Below are 18542 nucleotides of genomic sequence, written 5' to 3'. Positions count from 1 at the left end.
TCTCCACGATATCCGGTTTTTTTCAGGAGCGTATGTTATCTAATCTGTTGGTATTGAAAGTACAACAGGGGAGGTGGGTTTGTCCAGCGAATGACTTTATAAGTTTAATAAAAAAAAAACAAATATATTCGTAGGGCCAACCTGCCACACAAAAACAAAAATATTCACATTTATTTCTAACGTAATCTGTCAGAAGATGCATTTTTGTTTCATACATGGATTGCGTTTGCTTCAAATGTAACGTTCGATTTGCTCCAAACAGTTTTATTTTGGTTGCCTAAACAAATTGACAATTTATTTGAATTTACTTCAAATATTTTTGATTTTAACATAGTTTTTCTGCGTGTTCAACCTCAACTGTAAGGTCGTCTTCAATGTCTTGTACTTGACTCGACTGAAGAGATCCATCGCATTCTACACGTTTTACATCGTAGGTAAAAAAAATAGGTAACTTAAATAATGTAGGTATTTTTTTTCTTTTTTTTTATAGTATACTAGCTGTCCCGGCAAACTTTGTCTTGCCCACTGTGTACAATATTTATGCCGTGGTCTTGCCAAGATAGTGGTTTGACAACTGTTGAGAGCATTGCTGCACCGCACTCTAGATTGATTTCATTTCGGTCATGCTGATTTTCTTCCCAATTTATCAAAAATCAGTACTTTATCAATGTTCCTACTTTCTGGGTTGATTTTCCTAACTTTTATTACATATAAACACAGCCACCATGAGTACGAATCAAACCATGCAAAAGTCATCCTGATCGGTTCAACCGTTCGTGAGTTTTGTTGCCTCAAAGGAACTTCAAACTCATTTTTATATATATAGATAGATTTGGAGGAATTATTTTAAAGTTGTTCTGAATTAACCGCTGGAGGAATTTCTCTGAAGATGTTTCCGAAGGTAACTTTTTTTTACTTATTCGTTTATTTGGAAGGCTCGGGTGTCTCATGGGCATAACTGAGCCGAACTCATTTGTTGTTTTTTTACAATATATTTTACATTTTACAATATTTACTGCCTTAATGCTATGTTAGTTTGGGGAACCGAAGTACTCGCGGCTGTTTCGAGGTTAGGGATAAAAAATGGGATGGAGGGATTTAGGGGTCTTAAACTAAATTATTTGCTAACTTATACTAAAAACATTGATGGGACAAAATATCCTTATCTGAAATGGAACAAAAAAGAAAGGGCTTTATCGGTAGACAACGACAAGAAGAAGACAAACGGTAGGGGGTGAGCCGACAGACAGGGGCGAACAGCAAAACCAATCGGCGGACAACGTAAGCAAGGAACGTACATCAAACTCTGACATCAACACGTTTCAAAAACTTATATATGAGATACATGTATTCCAAATCAAGGTCTGCCAACACTTCTCTAACGGGTTTCTGCTGTTTTCCTCGGACCTGGAGAATTTCATGCAGCTCAGATCTGACCTCACGATACTTGTTGCATCCCCACACGACATATTCGATATCCTGGTAAGCCACGCCACAGACACAGAGATTGCTTTCTGAGAGCCCAACACGGAAGGTATGTGCGTTCAACAAATAGTGGTTGGACATCAACCGACACATTACACGAATGAAATCGCGGCTCAAATCCAACCCTTTGAACCATGGCTTCTTCAAAACCTGTGGAATGATGGAGTGCAACCATCTACCCATCTCTCCATCTCTCCATTTGTGTTGCCAGCTGATCAAGGTCTCCTGACGGGCCAATGCGAAAAAAATCATCGAAGGCGATTTGACGCTCGTAAATATCGCCTTCGCTAGCGCCCACCTTAGCAAGCGAGTCCGCCTTCTCATTGCCGTGAATCGAGCATTGCGAAGGGATCCAAGCTATGGTGATGGTGTATGAGCGTTTGGTCAATGCACTCAATACTTGGCGTATTCCATTCAGGAAGTACGCTGAGTGCTTCATCCGTTTCATTGTCCGAACAGCCTCCAGAGAACTTAGACTGTCGGTAAAAATGAAGTAGTGCTCAGGTGGAAGAGTGCGAATGAACTCTAAGGTGTAGTATATAGCCGCTAGCTCAGAAATGTATACCTTCCGAAGATATCCTCTGATTCTAATGAAATCCCTGAATAAATCTAAATAAAAATCGCTAGAAATACCTGTGGGAATCCCTAGATGAATGTCTGTTACAAACTTTGGAGGATTACCTGAAGCATGTGTAATTTTCTATATATATGGAGAATTCCTTGCCATATTTCTGAAGTTAAACTAGAAGGATTTTTTTCTTTTTTTTATCTGTGTTAAAGAGATTTTTAGCCCTAGGCTAGTTCATTTCGGGACCCACGTTTTAATTACCTTCCGAAGAAAGAACCCACATTTTGTGAGTATGTTGAGAGTGGGATTCGACCCCAGGTTCTCGGCGCGTGATAGCCACGTGCTTTAACCATCACACCAGGTCCGCTCCCTAAGAAATTTTAAAATAATCCCAGAAGAAAATTTCATGATGAATACTTGGAATATTTTTTTGGAACATATCGTTAAGAAATTCATGGGGGAAAGTATCATTGGATGAAGTTTTGAAGAAATTTTTGAATGGCTTTCTGCAAAAAAAACTACGAAAAATATGTGAAGGATTTTCTAAAAGAATCCCTGTAGAATTTTTTTTTTTTTTATCTGTATTAACGAGATTTTTAGCCCTTGGCTAGTTCATCTCGGGACCCACGCTTTACTTCCCTTCCGAAGGAAGAACTCACATTTTGCGAGTTTGTCGGGAGTGGGATTCGATCCCAGGTCCTCGGCGTGATAGTCAAGTGTTCTAACCATTACACCAGGTCCGCTCCACCATCCCTGTAGAAATTTCTGAAGTGATTCTCGGAGAAATTTATGTAAGTTTGGAAAATCTTTGTAAAATTTTTTGAAGGAATCCTTCGTTGAATTCCTTATGTCTTCTTTAATATGCAATCGAAAATAAATTCAGAATGAAGATATTGGAAAATATTTTGAAAGAATTTATGAAGGGAATTAGTTGTAGCGTAATCATAGGATTAGGATTTATCTGCACATGGCAAAAGAGGAGCAATTTCTCATAAAAAAAATTGAACTGACAAAGCTGAAAACAAACCCTAAAGGTATCCCTGGGTGCATTTCTTAAAGAAATTTCTGGAAGAATCATTGTAAGAGTTTCTGTAGGGATTTCAGGATTATTTTATAGGAATTTCTCTGAAAGTCCATAGAAGAATTTCTGAAACACCCTTCTAGATTTCTTGAAAAAAAAACTTTGAAATATCAAAGGAATCTCTGATAGTAGTATTCCTGAAGGAATCCCTATCTACATAAATTTATTATGTCTTGAGAAATCCCTGAGGAAAAATCTAAAAAAAATAAACAAAAACTAGGTATTTATATATTTTTGGAAAAAAAAAATAATTTGGAGAAATTTCTGTACAATTTCCTAGAATAGACTTCTGGAGAAATTTATGGCAGAGGTCCTGAAAGGATACGAGAGAACATTCCTAAGAACATTTCTGCAAGAATAACCTGTGTTGAAACTACTGAAAGAAATCATACAATTATTTCAGGAGATATTTTTAATACAATCTCTGGAGAAATTTTTAAAGAAATCTTTGAAGCTTTCAATTCCCCGAAGAGAGTAAGATTCGGAAGGAATTCATGTTAGACGTTCTTGAAAAAATACTTGAAGACTTGTTGCCTAAAAAGATGTCTGAAATTTCTGAAGAAGTTTCTAGGAAGATTTTATGAAACAATTTCTGGAGTATTTTATTTAAAAGAATTTCTAAAAATATTGCTGGTGGAGTTTCAAAAGGAATTTTTGAAACAATTTCGCAAAGAGTTCACGCAATGTTTTCTGAAGGAATCCGTGGTGATATTTTTGTAGGAATCTCAAGAGGTTTTACTAAAAGAATCTCTGAGGAAATTTCTTACGAAATTTCAAGAAGAATTTTTTTATGAATGCCTAGCAGAACCTCTCAAGCAATCTCTGAAGGATTTTCGTGAGGAATCTTTTAATGTTTTTATTATGAAAAATTTAAGACACTTTGACAAAAGATTTCCCAAAATATTCGCTGTATCAGTGAAAGGTATTGTAAAGGAATGGTTGAAGAAAATTGTGGAGGAATCTCTAGAAAAATGTTTGGTATAAACTGTTGAAAATCACTAAAGAAATTGTTGAAATTTCCGAAGCAAGTCATGAAAGTTATTCTAGAAACATCCTTGTGGATTTTCCGGTGTAAGCTTTATGGAAATTTTGAAGAATCACTGAAAAAAATTGTTGAGAAATTTCCAAAGGTATCCCTGGATTTTTTTTTGTTGTTTTTAAGATTTTTTTGAGGAAATTCCTGGAGAAATTTCTAAATAAATATCTAAAGACATTTCTAAGGGAATCCTTAGACGAATTTCTTTAAGATTCCCTGGTTGAATATCTATAGCTATCAATGAAAGGTTTTCTAAAAGAATTCTTTGTGAAACTTCCAAAGCATTTATAAGTGGAATCTCTGGAGGAATTTCTATGGCAAGTTTTAGAATGAATCCTTGGATGATTTTTTTAATCTGTGAAGTAATTTCTGTAGGCACCTTTGATTTTCTCTTTTCAAATGAGTCCCTGAAGGAAGTTCTAAAGGATTTTTTGGATAAAATCCTCAAGAGCTCTCGGTAGAATTCCCAATGAAATCAGAAGGGTTTTCTAAACGAATCACTGACATAATTTCCGGATTGTTATATTAAAGCATTTCTGGAGGAATCCTTGGTTAAATTTCTTAAATGATCTCTGATGAAATTTCTAAAGAATTTCTGAAGCAGTCCATGTTTATTTGCCAACCGATATCGTTGTGGAATTTCTAGAGAAATCCCTTGTAGTGTTTCTGAACGTATTGAGGCGCTAAATAATTCCAAAAATCACAAGAATTATTTCCAACATCAAAATACAGGGGATACTCAAAATAACTGGGACAGGTAAAATTTTCACTTTTCAAAAAATGTTCAACTCGCTGTAACTTTTTGAAAAGGGCATCAAATATTCTCAAATTTTTACTGTAAGTTCACCAACTAGTTGCGTATCAGTGGTCAAAATTTGGGAAAGATCGGGCTATTCTACATGAAGTTATAAAGGTTCTAGAAAAAAGGTATAATTATCCGATAGCCAACTTTGAGCTGTTATATCTCCGGATTCAATGAACCGAATGCAATGAAATTTTGATCATTTATGACTTATATAATGAGCTATTAAAAACTTTAAACTGAACTTAAAATTTTTTACACGAAAGAAAATTATTGCGATTGGATTATTTTTCTAATATAACACCAATTTATCCAAAACTTCATCATCGTTTCAAAATTCGAGATAGTAACTATAGTTCATTTAAATTCCCTCTAATTCACTTGAATATATTTATGTTTCAAAGGAAAACAACCAAATAGCCGGCATTAAATTGAAAAAGTGATGGGATGCATATGAAAAATAGATAAATTTACTAAAAAAACATAGAATAAATGAAATCGCCATAACTTTTTTTTTTATTAATAATTTCAAACTAAGTAAACTGTTTTTCAAAGTTCATTATATTAGTCATAAATGATCAAAATTTCATTGCATTCGGTTAATTGAATCCGGAGATATAACATCTCAAATTTGGCTATCGGATAACTATACCTTTTTCTAGAACGTTTATAACTTCGTGTAGAACGGCCCGATCTTTTCCAAATTTTGACCACTGATACACAACTAGTTGATGAACTTACAGTAAAAATTTGAGAATATTTGATGCCCTTTTCAAAAAGTTACAGCGAGTTGAACATTTTTTGAAAAGTGAAAATTTTACCTGTCCCAGTTATTTTGAGTATCCCCTGTAGAGGTTTGGCTTGATTGATAAGCTCACAAAGTTTGAATAAAAACGATTTTTGTTTGGGTCTGAAGAGCTGGTTATTCAGATTGTAACCTGGACTAACCTCGATGTCACCACTAGTTCAACTTTGAGTTCAGTGGAGCGGACCTGATTAAAGCACGTGACTGTCACGCCGAGGACCTGGAATCGAATCCCACTCCCGACAAATTCGCAAAATGTGAGTTCTTCCTTCGGAAGGTAAGTAAAGCGTGGGTCCCGAGATGAACTAGCCCAGGACTAAAAATCTCGTTAATACAGATAAAAAAAAAAAACTTTGAGTTTGGAAATGATGCTGATGATTCATTGTTGGACCAAAGCTGTATTTATTATTTTAATAGTAAATATTACACCATCTTAGCCCATTTTCTAAATTTTCTCATCACCACGACCTATCCAGCAATACAAAGTTGTGAGAGATGCCTATAAATGTCGCTGAAAACCTCGTCGTCACTCTAGCTATAGAGCTCGATGTCTGTATATGAGTAATTGCATTCAGAAGGTGACACTTGCAGACCCATGCCCAAGTGCGTGTGCCGAATAGAATACTGCTGTTGCTGCTGCTGCTACGACTGTGCGTTGTATCATCATCCGTCCGGTTCTCCCCCTAGTCACAAACGACAACACGACAAATCCTTCTTCACGCTACCCAATAAACACCCTCACTCTACCACTGGACAGAGCTCAGAGAGGCAGCAGAGAATCCAATTCAAGAATGCAAGAAATGTGTTGCAGGTTGACACTTTATTTCGAGCCCAAAAGAGTTGCTATTTTATGTCACATTTGAACCACCACCGTTCTGCAACGATAACCATCATTGCATTGGGGGTGTGAATTCGCCGGTACAAGAATGCCAGAGAGAAAGATATCACTACTACTGGGGATATTTGAACGTCGAATCCAGTGGAGGTGGGCTTCCTTTTCGAATGGGATAATGAATTAAATATTGTAAAGAGCTGGTTCTGATGTTGCTCGGATCTCGATGCTTGGAACTCGTTTTCGTTTGGGATTCGTTCGAATCATCCTTCTGGGGTGTGCCGGCGTCTGGCAATGAGGTTGAAAATTTCATAAAACGGGATTAAGTTGTTATCTCACAGACAGATATCCGAAACAGATTTTCCTGGTCCGTGTTGGGCGAGCAATTAGAACGGTAATGTTTTGCTGATTCGGATTTCATGAAACGGAACTAGCAATCAGGACTTTCAGTCGGAAAATACATATGTTCACTGCACGTATCATTTCAATCATTTGTACATTTGCCTTAGGCAAATTGTAGTTTTCCGTAGCGAACGATGTTGGTGATTGTGAGTTACGGCTGTTGCGTTTTAGTACTGGGATGCATCGTAAATGGTTATCATTTGTAGTCAAATTTAGTGAAACCTCTGAAAGTTTCCGGTTTTGTCTGTCATCTCTACTCTCTCTATCTTCTCTGTCTTTTCTGCCTTCTTTTTTTCCTGTTTTCTCTGTCTTCTCTGTATTCTGTGTGTTTCTCGGTTCTCTCTGTTTTTTCTTTGTCTTCTCTGTCTTCTCTGTCTTCTCTGTCCTCTCTGTCTTCTCTGTCTTCTTTGACTTTTCTGTCTTCTTTGTCTTCTCTGTCTTCTCTGTCTTCTCTGTCTTCTCTGTCTTCTCTGTCTTCTCTGTCTTCTCTGTCTTCTCTGTCTTCTCTGTCTTCTCTGTCTTCTCTGTCTTCTCTGTCTTCTCTGTCTTCTCTGTCTTCTCTGTCTTCTCTGTCTTCTCTGTCTTCTCTGTCTTCTCTGTCTTCTCTGTCTTCTCTGTCTTCTCTGTCTTCTCTGTCTTCTCTGTCTTCTCTGTCTTCTCTGTCTTCTCTGTCTTCTCTGTATTCTGTGTGTTTCTCGGTTCTCTCTGTCTTCTCTGTTTTTTCTTTGTCTTCTCTGTCTTCTCTGTCTTCTCTGTCTTCTCTGTCCTCTCTGTCTTCTCTGTCTTCTTTGACTTTTCTGTCTTCTTTGTCTTCTCTGTCTTCTCTGTCTTCTCTGTCTTCTCTGTCTTCTCTGTCTTCTCTGTCTTCTCTGTCTTCTCTGTCTTCTCTGTCTTCTCTGTCTTCTCTGTCTTCTCTGTCTTCTCTGTCTTCTCTGTCTTCTCTGTCTTCTCTGTCTTCTCTGTCTTCTCTGTCTTCTCTGTCTTCTCTGTCTTCTCTGTCTTCTCTGTCTTCTCTGTCTTCTCTGTCTTCTCTGTCTTCTCTGTCTTCTCTGTCTTCTCTGTCTTCTCTGTCTTCTCTGTCTTCTCTGTCTTCTCTGTCTTCTCTGTCTTCTCTGTCTTCTCTGTCTTCTCTGTCTTCTCTGTCTTCTCTGTCTTCTCTGTCTTCTCTGTCTTCTCTGTCTTCTCTGTCTTCTCTGTCTTCTCTGTCTTCTCTGTCTTCTCTGTCTTCTCTGTCTTCTCTGTCTTCTCTGTCTTCTCTGTCTTCTCTGTCTTCTCTGTCTTCTCTGTCTTCTCTGTCTTCTCGGTCTTCTCTGTCTTCTCGGTCTTCTCTGTCTTCTCTGTCTTCTCTGTCTTCTCTGTCTTCTCTGTCTTCTCTGTCTTCTCTGTCTTCTCTGTCTTCTCTGTCTTCTCTGTCTTCTCTGTCTTCTCTGTCTTCTCTGTCTTCTCTGTCTTCTCTGTCTTCTCTGTCTTCTCTGTCTTCTCTGTCTTCTCTGTCTTCTCTGTCTTCTCTGTCTTCTCTGTCTTCTCTGTCTTCTCTGTCTTCTCTGTCTTCTCTGTCTTCTCTGTCTTCTCTGTCTTCTCTGTCTTCTCTGTCTTCTCTGTCTTCTCTGTCTTCTCTGTCTTCTCTGTCTTCTCTGTCTTCTCTGTCTTCTCTGTCTTCTCTGTCTTCTCTGTCTTCTCTGTCTTCTCTGTCTTCTCTGTCTTCTCTGTCTTCTCTGTCTTCTCTGTCTTCTCTGTCTTCTCTGTCTTCTCTGTCTTCTCTGTCTTCTCTGTCTTCTCTGTCTTCTCTGTCTTCTCTGTCTTCTCTGTCTTCTCTGTCTTCTCTGTCTTCTCTGTCTTCTCTGTCTTCTCTGTCTTCTCTGTCTTCTCTGTCTTCTCTGTCTTCTCTGTTTTCTCTGTCTTCTCTGTCTTCTCTGTCTTCTCTGTCTTCTCTGTCTTCTCTGTCTTCTCTGTCTTCTCTGTCTTCTCTGTCTTCTCTGTCTTCTCTGTCTTCTCTGTCTTCTCTGTCTTCTCTGTCTTCTCTGTCTTCTCTGTCTTCTCTGTCTTCTCTGTCTTCTCTGTCTTCTCTGTCTTCTCTGTCTTCTCTGTCTTCTCTGTCTTCTCTGTCTTCTCTGCTTCTCTGTCTTCTCTGTCTTCTCTGTTTTCTTTGTCTTTTTTGCCTTCTTTGTCTTCTCTGTCTTCTCTGTCTTCTTTGTCTTCTTTGTCTTTTCTGTCTTCTCTATCTTCTTTGTCTTCTTTATTTTCTCTTGATTTTGAAAATTTTGGCTGAATAATCTGTTATTGTTTCATGGGCTCTTCTCTGTATTCCCTGTCTTCGTTGTATTTTTTGTCTTCCCTGTCTTCTCTGTCTGATCTGTTACTTCACATTTTGTGTTTGTTCTGTTTTTTTTTTCTGACTGCACTTTTTTATCTTCTCCTTCTTATCTGCCATTTCTCTTTTCTTGTCTTTTATGTCTTCTCTGATTTTTTGTATTCTTTGAAGCCTGCTCCAATTTTTTGTGAACCCATATGTATCCAACTCGGTTGATACGAAAAAGCAAACGCGCATTTTCCAACTTGTTAACTTTTCTGTTTTTTAAATCGAATCACATCCAATAATCATTACAGCTCAAAAGCAATCACCATTTTTCCATTTACTGAACCCGGCAGCGCCAAAATCAACAATCCGAGAGAACACCAGACATAAGTGCATAATCAATTAGCAATCATGTGGAAGGAAAAGCGAAAAAGCTATTAAGTGCACACAAAGGCAACTCCGAGTCCGAGTCGAGCCATCTCACTTCACAATGGATTTGGTTGCGAGCGAACCAGAGAAAAACTAAAAAAAAACTCCCACAATCGGGAAAATGCGAGCCCACTGATGGACGACGATCTTCTGACGTCCATCGCTGGAACTCACTCATTCGATTCATTCTCCATCATCATCCCGTTCACCGGGATCCAATCTGAACCCCGGACCAGCAGAAGCACGAAACAATCAAGATTGTACAACATGACAAATAAAGAAACGATTGCCAACCACCCATCCGATCCGTCTATCCATCCATCCATCGACGAACTTTTCTCCAAAGGGCTGCTGGCAAGAAAAAAAAATCCTCCATTACCAACTAAAAGGGAGAAAAAATCCACCAGCGACTATACGATGACGACGACGACGAATGGCTGCTCCGAATGAATCGAAAGTCTGCAGTTGACATTTTTCCGACTTTGATGTTTTCTCCGGGGCCATGACCAAGCGAGAGTCTGAAATTTATTTAATCTGATGTTATCGAGGATCGTAATGAATATTTCCCGCTTCTCTCGGCTCTTCGGCTGCTGCGCTGGTGGAATCGATTATTTCGCTCCTTATATAAGTAGGAAGGATTTGCTTCCGGCGCGGTGGTGGTTGCAAGAGTGAACCACCGATCCAACTGAGATGCTCATGAGCCGTGAAATCACCAGGCACTCGAAAAGGATCATTGCTTTTATGGCCGCCGGGGGGAGAGAGAAGAATGAAATTATGGATTTGCCTTCGGCGGCGCGGTGGGACGATTAATCTTCAATTAACTTATCATCCCATTTGCGCGGGGGTTTAAGCGAGAACCGTGGGTGGACGTCACGCTTCCGTTATTAGATCTCCATTAGGGGCTGGTGCCTGAGTTATGGTTCCGAGGGAAATCTGCGAGGGGATAAGTATGCTAACGAGATCCAAGGCGATGGGAATTAAAATCCCAAAAGTTTGTTGTAATTTTGCGCTTCCGTTTTCAATCAAAAGCTGTGGGTGGTGCGAAAAGTTGCTTTTTTCTTTGTTCAAGTAGTCTTTTGACCCGGAAGGAAGTCAGGAAGGAAGTGACTAGATAAAGTAGAGTAGCCATATTTTATTGAATTATATTGACTTTGAATATTTCATGTTACAAGGACGGTAGAAATTGCCTTTTGATAGAATATGAATGATTTTTTAATTTTCACTAGGTTTCCAAATTACAGCGCCCCATATACTGGTACGCTCCTAAGAAAATTACTTCAATATTGAACCTTATGCTCGGAACATTTCTAAAACATCATATGCTGCTATCGTCCGGCAGCTCAAAATTTAAGATTATGTTAATTAAAAATAGAATCTACCTCTAGGAGTTGCTTAGAGATTCCTACTGAAATTTCCCCAATAATTTCTCAAAGAATTCTGGAACCCTTTTAATGATTTCAGCAAAAACTCCTCCAAAGAAATCCGCAGGATTTTTTTTGCAATTTTCGTCAGTATTTCTTTTTTTTTATATTTTTCCAGAAATTCCGTAAAAAAATTTACCAGAAATTATTGATGGTATTTCTCCCGGCATTTCAATTCCCGGAGAAACTCTTTAACAGATTGCGGAGAAAAGATATCAGAAATTCAGATTTTTTTTTACAGGAATGCTTTCTGAAATTTTTGTTGGAGCTCCTCAAGAGTTTTTTTTTTCTGGAATTTTTACGAAGAATCCCTCAGACATTACTTCACAAATTCCCCTAGAAAGTTCTTAAGAGATTCTTCGGGAAGTTCCTAGAGGGGGTTCCTCAGATGTTTCTCAAATTTTCCTCCAGGAATATTCTCTTGAGATTTATTGAACCTTTTCTTCAAGGATGTTTTCAGAAAATGTTCCAGGAACGCTTCAGGAATTCCTTCAGAGATTCAGAGGGACATCTCCAGAAATTCCAGGCATTCCTTTAGAGATACCATCGAAAAATTAAATTTCTTTGGAATAAATTCTTATGATACTGTTGCGAAACTGGCAACCCCGCCAGAGCGAAAACTCAGCGAAAGACCATTGACGGAACAGGAGATCGATACTTGAAACGTCATGGTATAGATAGAAGAAAAAGTACCTAGATGTGTGATGCAACGTTAATGCGGTATCTAGAGTAGCAGAAAATTCACTTTAATCTATTGATTTTACGTGTAGATCGGTGCAAAAATTGGGCTTAGTGAATATTAATTGCAGGTGCGCCCGTCGCAGCTAAAATTCGGGTGGTTTTTATGAAATTAAACCTATGCGTTGTATTCGTAGGTCCTATGGATTGATCGCCAAATCCAGATAGATCTAACCTCTTTTTTCACTCAACCCGACGCAGTTCGTAGGGATCATAATTACTCATTATTAAACAAGAAGTATGCATCTAATACCAACTAAAGTACAATTAATTAATTATTTATATATTCGTAGCCCAAAACTGCTAGTTGAGTCGTAGTTATAATTATTGTTCGGGAGCATTGAATGAATTTGATATATGCGTACTGAAATTGTAAGATATGCCCTCCTATTAAGTGTTTTCATTCAGTAATAAATTCCCACTTTCAGCTTGTAGCTGTCGCTTACAAGATTCAGCGTATCATTCCACTGTTTCCCCAACAGATACCTTCAAGGATTCTTCTAGATTTGTTTCAAATTACTGCTGGGTTTTTTCCGAAAACTCCTCTAGCGATTATTTAAGTAGGCTCGGAGATTTTTGTCCACTTCTATCTTCTGACATTTTGCAAGCAATTCTTTTATGAACTCCTCCAGAAGTATCTCCGGTAGTTCATCCAGGGCTGGTTTCAAGACATTCTGCAGGTTTTGCTTGGATTCCTGCCAAAATTTTCTCAAGGATTCCTTCAGGATTTTTTTCGAGATTCACTTCAGAAATGAATTCCTCCAAGGAAGCGTCCATAAATGACGTAGCATTTTACGGAGCAAGGAGGTCTGGAATTGCGTGACGATCCATGTATTAAGTATAGGAAAATATGCTACGAAGCCGGAGGAGGAGCAGAAAATCGGCCAAAAATGTTACGTTACTTATGGACGCTTCTCAAATGTTTCTTATAAAATTTGTCTTAAAATTACTCCAGATGGGATTCTTCCAGGTTTTCCCAGAGATTTCCATAGAAAGAATACTTCAGAAATTGCTTTCAGAGATTTTTTTCAGGATTCAAAAAAAATCTTGCAATCTCCAAAAATATCCCCATTTATCCTTAAGAAATTCCTTCAGAGAATTCATGAGAACAAAAATTCCAGTTTTTTTGTATAATTTCATGAAGTACTTTTATAAAATCTGTGAAAGAGTATCTTAACGAATTCGTGGAGAAATTTCTGAAGGAATTCCAGGAGATATTTCTGAAGGTGCCGTAGGAGAAGTACCAAATAAAAACCTTCTAGAAATTTCATCAATAATATCCGACAAAATTTTCCAAGGAATTCCTGGGGAAGCCTTTGAAAGTATATCCAAAAGAATCGCTGAAGAATTTTGAAAATGCTCTAAGTGAATTGCTGTTGGAATCCCTTGCTGATATTTATGGTAAATATCCTTAAACTACTGAAGGAGTCTCATTTCTGAAGTTTCAGAAGGAATCTGTGCAGGAACTTTTGAAATTATTTCTGAAAGAATTTTACAATAAACGGAAGGTTTTATTGCTGTATAATTCTCTGGAAATATTTCTTTAAAAAATCCCTGGAGCAATATCTGAAAGAATCTCAAGAAAATTGTCGTAGCTGAAGAATTCATGAAATTTCTTCCAAGAAAATATTCTAAACAAATTCTCGGAAGAAGTCGTGAAAGGTTTTTATGAAAACCTGGAATGCCTAGAGAAACACTTTTATAAAGTGTACTAGAAAAAACTCATGAGAAATTTCCAAAGGAATTTATGCAGTAGTTTCTAGGGAAGTTGTCTATTTTCTTAAATCCCTAAAGGGGCTGTCCATAAACCACGTGGTCATTTTTTTGGGACTTTTCACCCCCCCCCCCGCGTGGTCATTAGTCCATACAAAAATTTTTATTTGTCCATACAAAATGGTCATTGGCCCAACCCCCCCCCCCCCCCTGATGACCACGTGGTTTATGGACAGCCCCAAATGCATCTTTGAAAGAAACCCTGAAAGAATTTCCGAGAAAAAACATGGAGGAATCTCTAGAAGAACTTCTGAAGGAAACTCCAAATTTCTACAACTTATTGAAGAATCCCTGAAATATTTTTTGATGGAGAAACTCCTGATAGAATCCATAGATTACATGATTTTCTGAAAGAATCTGTGGAGAATTTTCAGAAAGAGTCATTGGAGGAATTGTTTAAGCATGGAAGGTTTCTTTCTCGAAATTTCAATTTTAGGAATTTAAAAAAAAATTCACGGAAAAGTTTCTGCAATGATCTATGGAAAATTATAAATCCATAATAGGACTGTTTTGCAGGTACTTTTAATATGGGACGCTCATTATTATGATTTTTGGAACTACATTGAAATCGACGACAATTCATAACGTTAACTCTGAAGTGATGAAAAATCCGATGGAACTGATATGCTAGTAAGAGCAGAGTAGCTCTTGTAGATTTGATGACCCTTACTGATGAGAGTTTTTGAAGACCTTAACATAATCATTGAACTCACCACTTGATAGACCATAGTTACCTGCGGCTGTGTAAGAGAACATCTTGGGGACAGCCATATACCGTAGTTGATCCGAAGACCTATACCCAATGGAGTTCTTGGAGATTCTCAAAAATACAATGAACTCACCACTTGACAGCACATAGTTGCATGAGACTGTGCAAGCATGAATTTGGGGAAACAGTTTGGGAACCTCTGACTTCTTGCCGCATTCATTACTTATTTGAGTGTAATTTATTTAATGATTTTTGAGCGTAGAAGCTATTTCAGGCCATAAATCAAGAAATCAAGGTCATGCTAATGATTTTAAAGTACAGGGGGTGGCCAAAATGTTTGGGAAAGGTAACTTATTTTTAGTTCCGACGAATTACACTGTATAAGTACAAATAATTTCTTCGAATTTCGACTGTTGATGATTATGTTGGGAGGTATGGCATTCAGTCTTTGCAACAATAACTCAAAAACGGATTCTTAAGCTTTCATAAGTTATTCCTCCAAAGATTGAAAGCCATACCTCCCAACTCCCAACGTAAATAATTTCGTTTTGTTTGCTCATATAGTGCCCAGAGATTTGTTCTTCTCTAATTAATAAATTGTTTAACTTTATTAAATCGCTGTAATGATTGGAATTTCATCCTTCTTCTACCCATAGGCTATTCTTTCAAGGAGTACTATTTTCCACATTTAACTATCATGAATAACATTACTTTATATCCTTTTATTGTTTTTTCTTTTCTCATTCTAGGCATCTATTTCAGATTGCAATGCGACAGTAAATAGCTGCATATAAGCTAATTGTCGTTTTTCTGTCAAATACTGACCACTTTATCATGTCTTCCAAATTGTCTACTGTCAATTATACCTTTTGTTCATTCGACCTTTTGTCCATTCGACCTCTTGTCCATTCGACCTTTTGTCCATTCGACCTTTTGTCCATTCAACCTTTTGTCCATTCGACCTTTTATCCATTCGACCTTTTGTCCATTCGACCTTTCGTCCTTCGACCTTATGTCTTTCGGCCTTTTTGTCATAGATTCCTTTTTTCAATGTTCAAAAACTACATACAGGGGATAAACAAAATGATCGGAATAGGTAAGATTTTCACTTTTCAAAAAATGTTCAACTAGCTGTAACTTTTCTTAAAGTGCATCAAAAATTCTCAAATTTTCACTGTAAGTTAATCAACTAGGTGTGTATCAGTGGTTCAAATTTGGAAAAGATCGGGCTATTCTGCACGAAGTTTAAAAAAATCTTGAAAAAAATATATTTATCCGATATTTAACTTTGAGCTGTTATATCTCCGGATTGAATGAACCGATTGCAATGAAATTTTGACCATTAATGACTATTATATAGGCTCCGAAAAACGTTTGACTCAACTTGAAATTTTTAACACGAGAAAAAGTTATAGCGTTTTCATTTATCTTACAATTTTTTTTAGTAGATTGGTCTATTTTTGGTATGCATCTCATTACTTTCCTAATTCATTGGCGGCTATGTTGTTATCTTACTTCAAAATACATTTACATATAAGTCAATTAGAGGGAAATTAAATGAGCTATAATTTGCATCTTGAATTTTGACACGATATTGAATTTTTGGATGTTTTGGTTTTTACTAGAAAATTTTCTAATCGTTATAATTTTCTTCCGTGTTAACAATTTTAAGTTAAGTCAAAGGTTTTTCATAGCTCATTCTACAAGTCATAAATGGTCAAAATTTCATTGCATTCGGTTCATAGAATCCGGAGATATCTCAGCTCAAAATTGACTATCGGATAATCATATCTTTTTCAAGAATATTCATAACTTCGTGAAGAATTGCCCGATCTTGTCCAAATTTGGATCACTGATTACCAACTAGTTGATGAACTTACAGTGAAAATTTGAGAATATTTGATGCACTTTTCAAAAAGTTACAGCTAGTTGAACGTTTTTAGAAAAGTGAAAAGTTTGCCTGTCCCGATCATTTTTGGTATCCCGATCGTTCGAAATGTCATTCAATTCGGTGCACTGGTTTCCGAGATATGGCAGTTCGAATATTAGTTAATAAGAGTGTTTATGAGAACGATTCTAGCTTCGAGAAAGATTGATTAATCGAGCTCAAATTTGTACCAATGATGCACATCTTTTGACAAACAGTCACAATTTAAGAAATTTTGATACACTCTATGAAAAGTTACAACATGTTGAACTTATTTGTGAGAGAAAAAAATGTTACCTATCCCAAACATTTTGGTCACAACACCCCACCCCCCTGTATATCCTTTTTTTGACACTCTTGGTTTTGTTGTTTTACACTCCGATGAAAATGCGAGAATTGCGTCTATACTAAACTACGTGGGACATTTGGTCGCCAATGACCTTTTTGATACTGCATATGACCGTTTTTTTAACAGACGCTCATCATCAACTCTTTCTTTTGTTGACAGCAAATTTACCTTCTTTCAGTCGTGCGGTTGGCCACCACCACCAGCCTCCCGCTAATCATGAGTACCAAAAGCGAGATTTATTCAACGCGTTGTACAAAATACAAGAGTGCGAGCACTCGTGGGTTAATAACTAAAACAACAATCAAGTTAACTACATATTTGACACTCTTTTCAAATTTTACCATGATGCATAATTCCAACAATTTATATTATGTACTGCGAATATTTGTTAAACCCTTTGAATCTACTCCGTTATCGCTCAACACCATCGCACAAATCTCCAACATGCGTCCCAAACGGCTAATACACTGCACGCGACCACTCATTATCATCCTCGTTGGGCTCGACTGGCATGCGGCTCAATTCACTTTCAAAGTGAAATATCCACACACCCTGCGGCGTATTTCAATTGCACTACGCTTCGTCCCAATTCAATCTTGCCGCATTACGTGCAACACATTTATGCTGTTACTTCCACTCTCTTTCTTTCTGTGTGCAAGAAAATCTCAAATATTTACTTGCCGGCGTCGCCGACGGGCTTCTATTCTTTTTGAGATGCGGTTTAACGCTGCTGGGATTCAACTTTAGAACACTGAGCCACCCTCGTGTTTTCCTACTTGAGCATGAATTGCGACGGAGGGTGGCGGCACGGATTGACAACATATTTGTCCAGAAGTGTGTTTATTTATTTGTTTGCAAATGTAAATTAATGATCGTTGAGGGATTTCCGGCTTTGTTCGGCGGGGAGCAACAATCAAAACCAAGATGTTTTCCCTTAGAATGATTGGATTAGGTGGGATTACGCCCAAGTGGCATTAGTTCGAGTGTAACCAACAACGACAACAACGGTTTGGAAATCTTTGTGGGAAAATCTCTGACCTTGTTCGGTTGACTGCCGTTAGGAATCTTGTGATTGATTTCTCATTCCATGAAATTGTCAAAGCATCATTTTTCAAACTTGTTTTGCACACGTATTTTCAATGGAGCGTATAAGCAAGAATCATTAGCACCGGTGTCTACAAATCAGCTTTGAGACTGGAACTAATTGCAATGTGTTGCAAAATATCCATGACAAATTGGTCGCAAATTGATTGAAAGATAGTGTTATTTAACCGAAAAAATGACAATAACTTTAAAAAATCATCAATTGCAGTCAAAGCTGTAAATTAATCAATCTCAGTTGCACTCAACTACACGCATCATCGATAATTACTATCATTTTCAAGAGAACAACCAAAGAAGACGACATCCTCGATCCTCCGACGGCAGCACCGTTGACTGCGGAGGGTACGATTTCCCACATATATGTCACACGCGTGCCGAGTCCGAGTCTGCTTCTGACAGGACCTCTTTCGGTCGGAATGTATAATCACCAAATACACACTTTGCTTTAAATTATAGTTAAACGTCGACACACTCACGTCCTTCTCGATTTCATCCCACACAAGACTCGGTCGCTTCATCGGTTCGCTCATAAGGCGACATCGGTTGCAATAGATTTTATGGGTGCTGTTGTTGTGTTTGGTGTGTCTCAAGCAGCCGCTGTGCTTCCAGCATCATGTACCAAAAGGTGCCGACGGCAAAAAGCAGCATGATTGGACAAATGTGCGCTGGCTGCAAGCTTAGAAGCACTTTCGTTTTCTCTCAACTCACCCTGGGTCATGTTTGTTTATACAGACTGATACCTACCTACCTTTTGTCGGCAGATTAGCCGTTGGTGAAATCTGGTG

General features: G+C 37.8%; 1 protein-coding gene and 1 long non-coding RNA gene across 2 annotated transcripts in view; both read left to right on the top strand.

Moving 5' to 3' along the window:
- LOC109621687 (homeobox protein 5) overlaps nt 1–18542 on the top strand; it is a 99552-nt gene that overhangs the window by 68809 nt on the left and 12201 nt on the right. The gene's annotated exons all lie outside the window — the stretch shown is intronic.
- LOC134288740 (uncharacterized) lies at nt 11747–12367 on the top strand. Its single transcript, XR_009998116.1, has 3 exons — nt 11747–11966; nt 12033–12133; nt 12189–12367. It is a non-coding gene; the product is annotated as an uncharacterized LOC134288740 (long non-coding RNA).

The sequence above is a fragment of the Aedes albopictus genome, chromosome 2 (genome assembly GCF_035046485.1).
Source record: "Aedes albopictus strain Foshan chromosome 2, AalbF5, whole genome shotgun sequence".
In the NCBI taxonomy this organism is placed as follows: Eukaryota; Metazoa; Arthropoda; class Insecta; order Diptera; family Culicidae; genus Aedes; species Aedes albopictus.
This window is presented reverse-complemented; position numbering and strand designations above follow the sequence as displayed.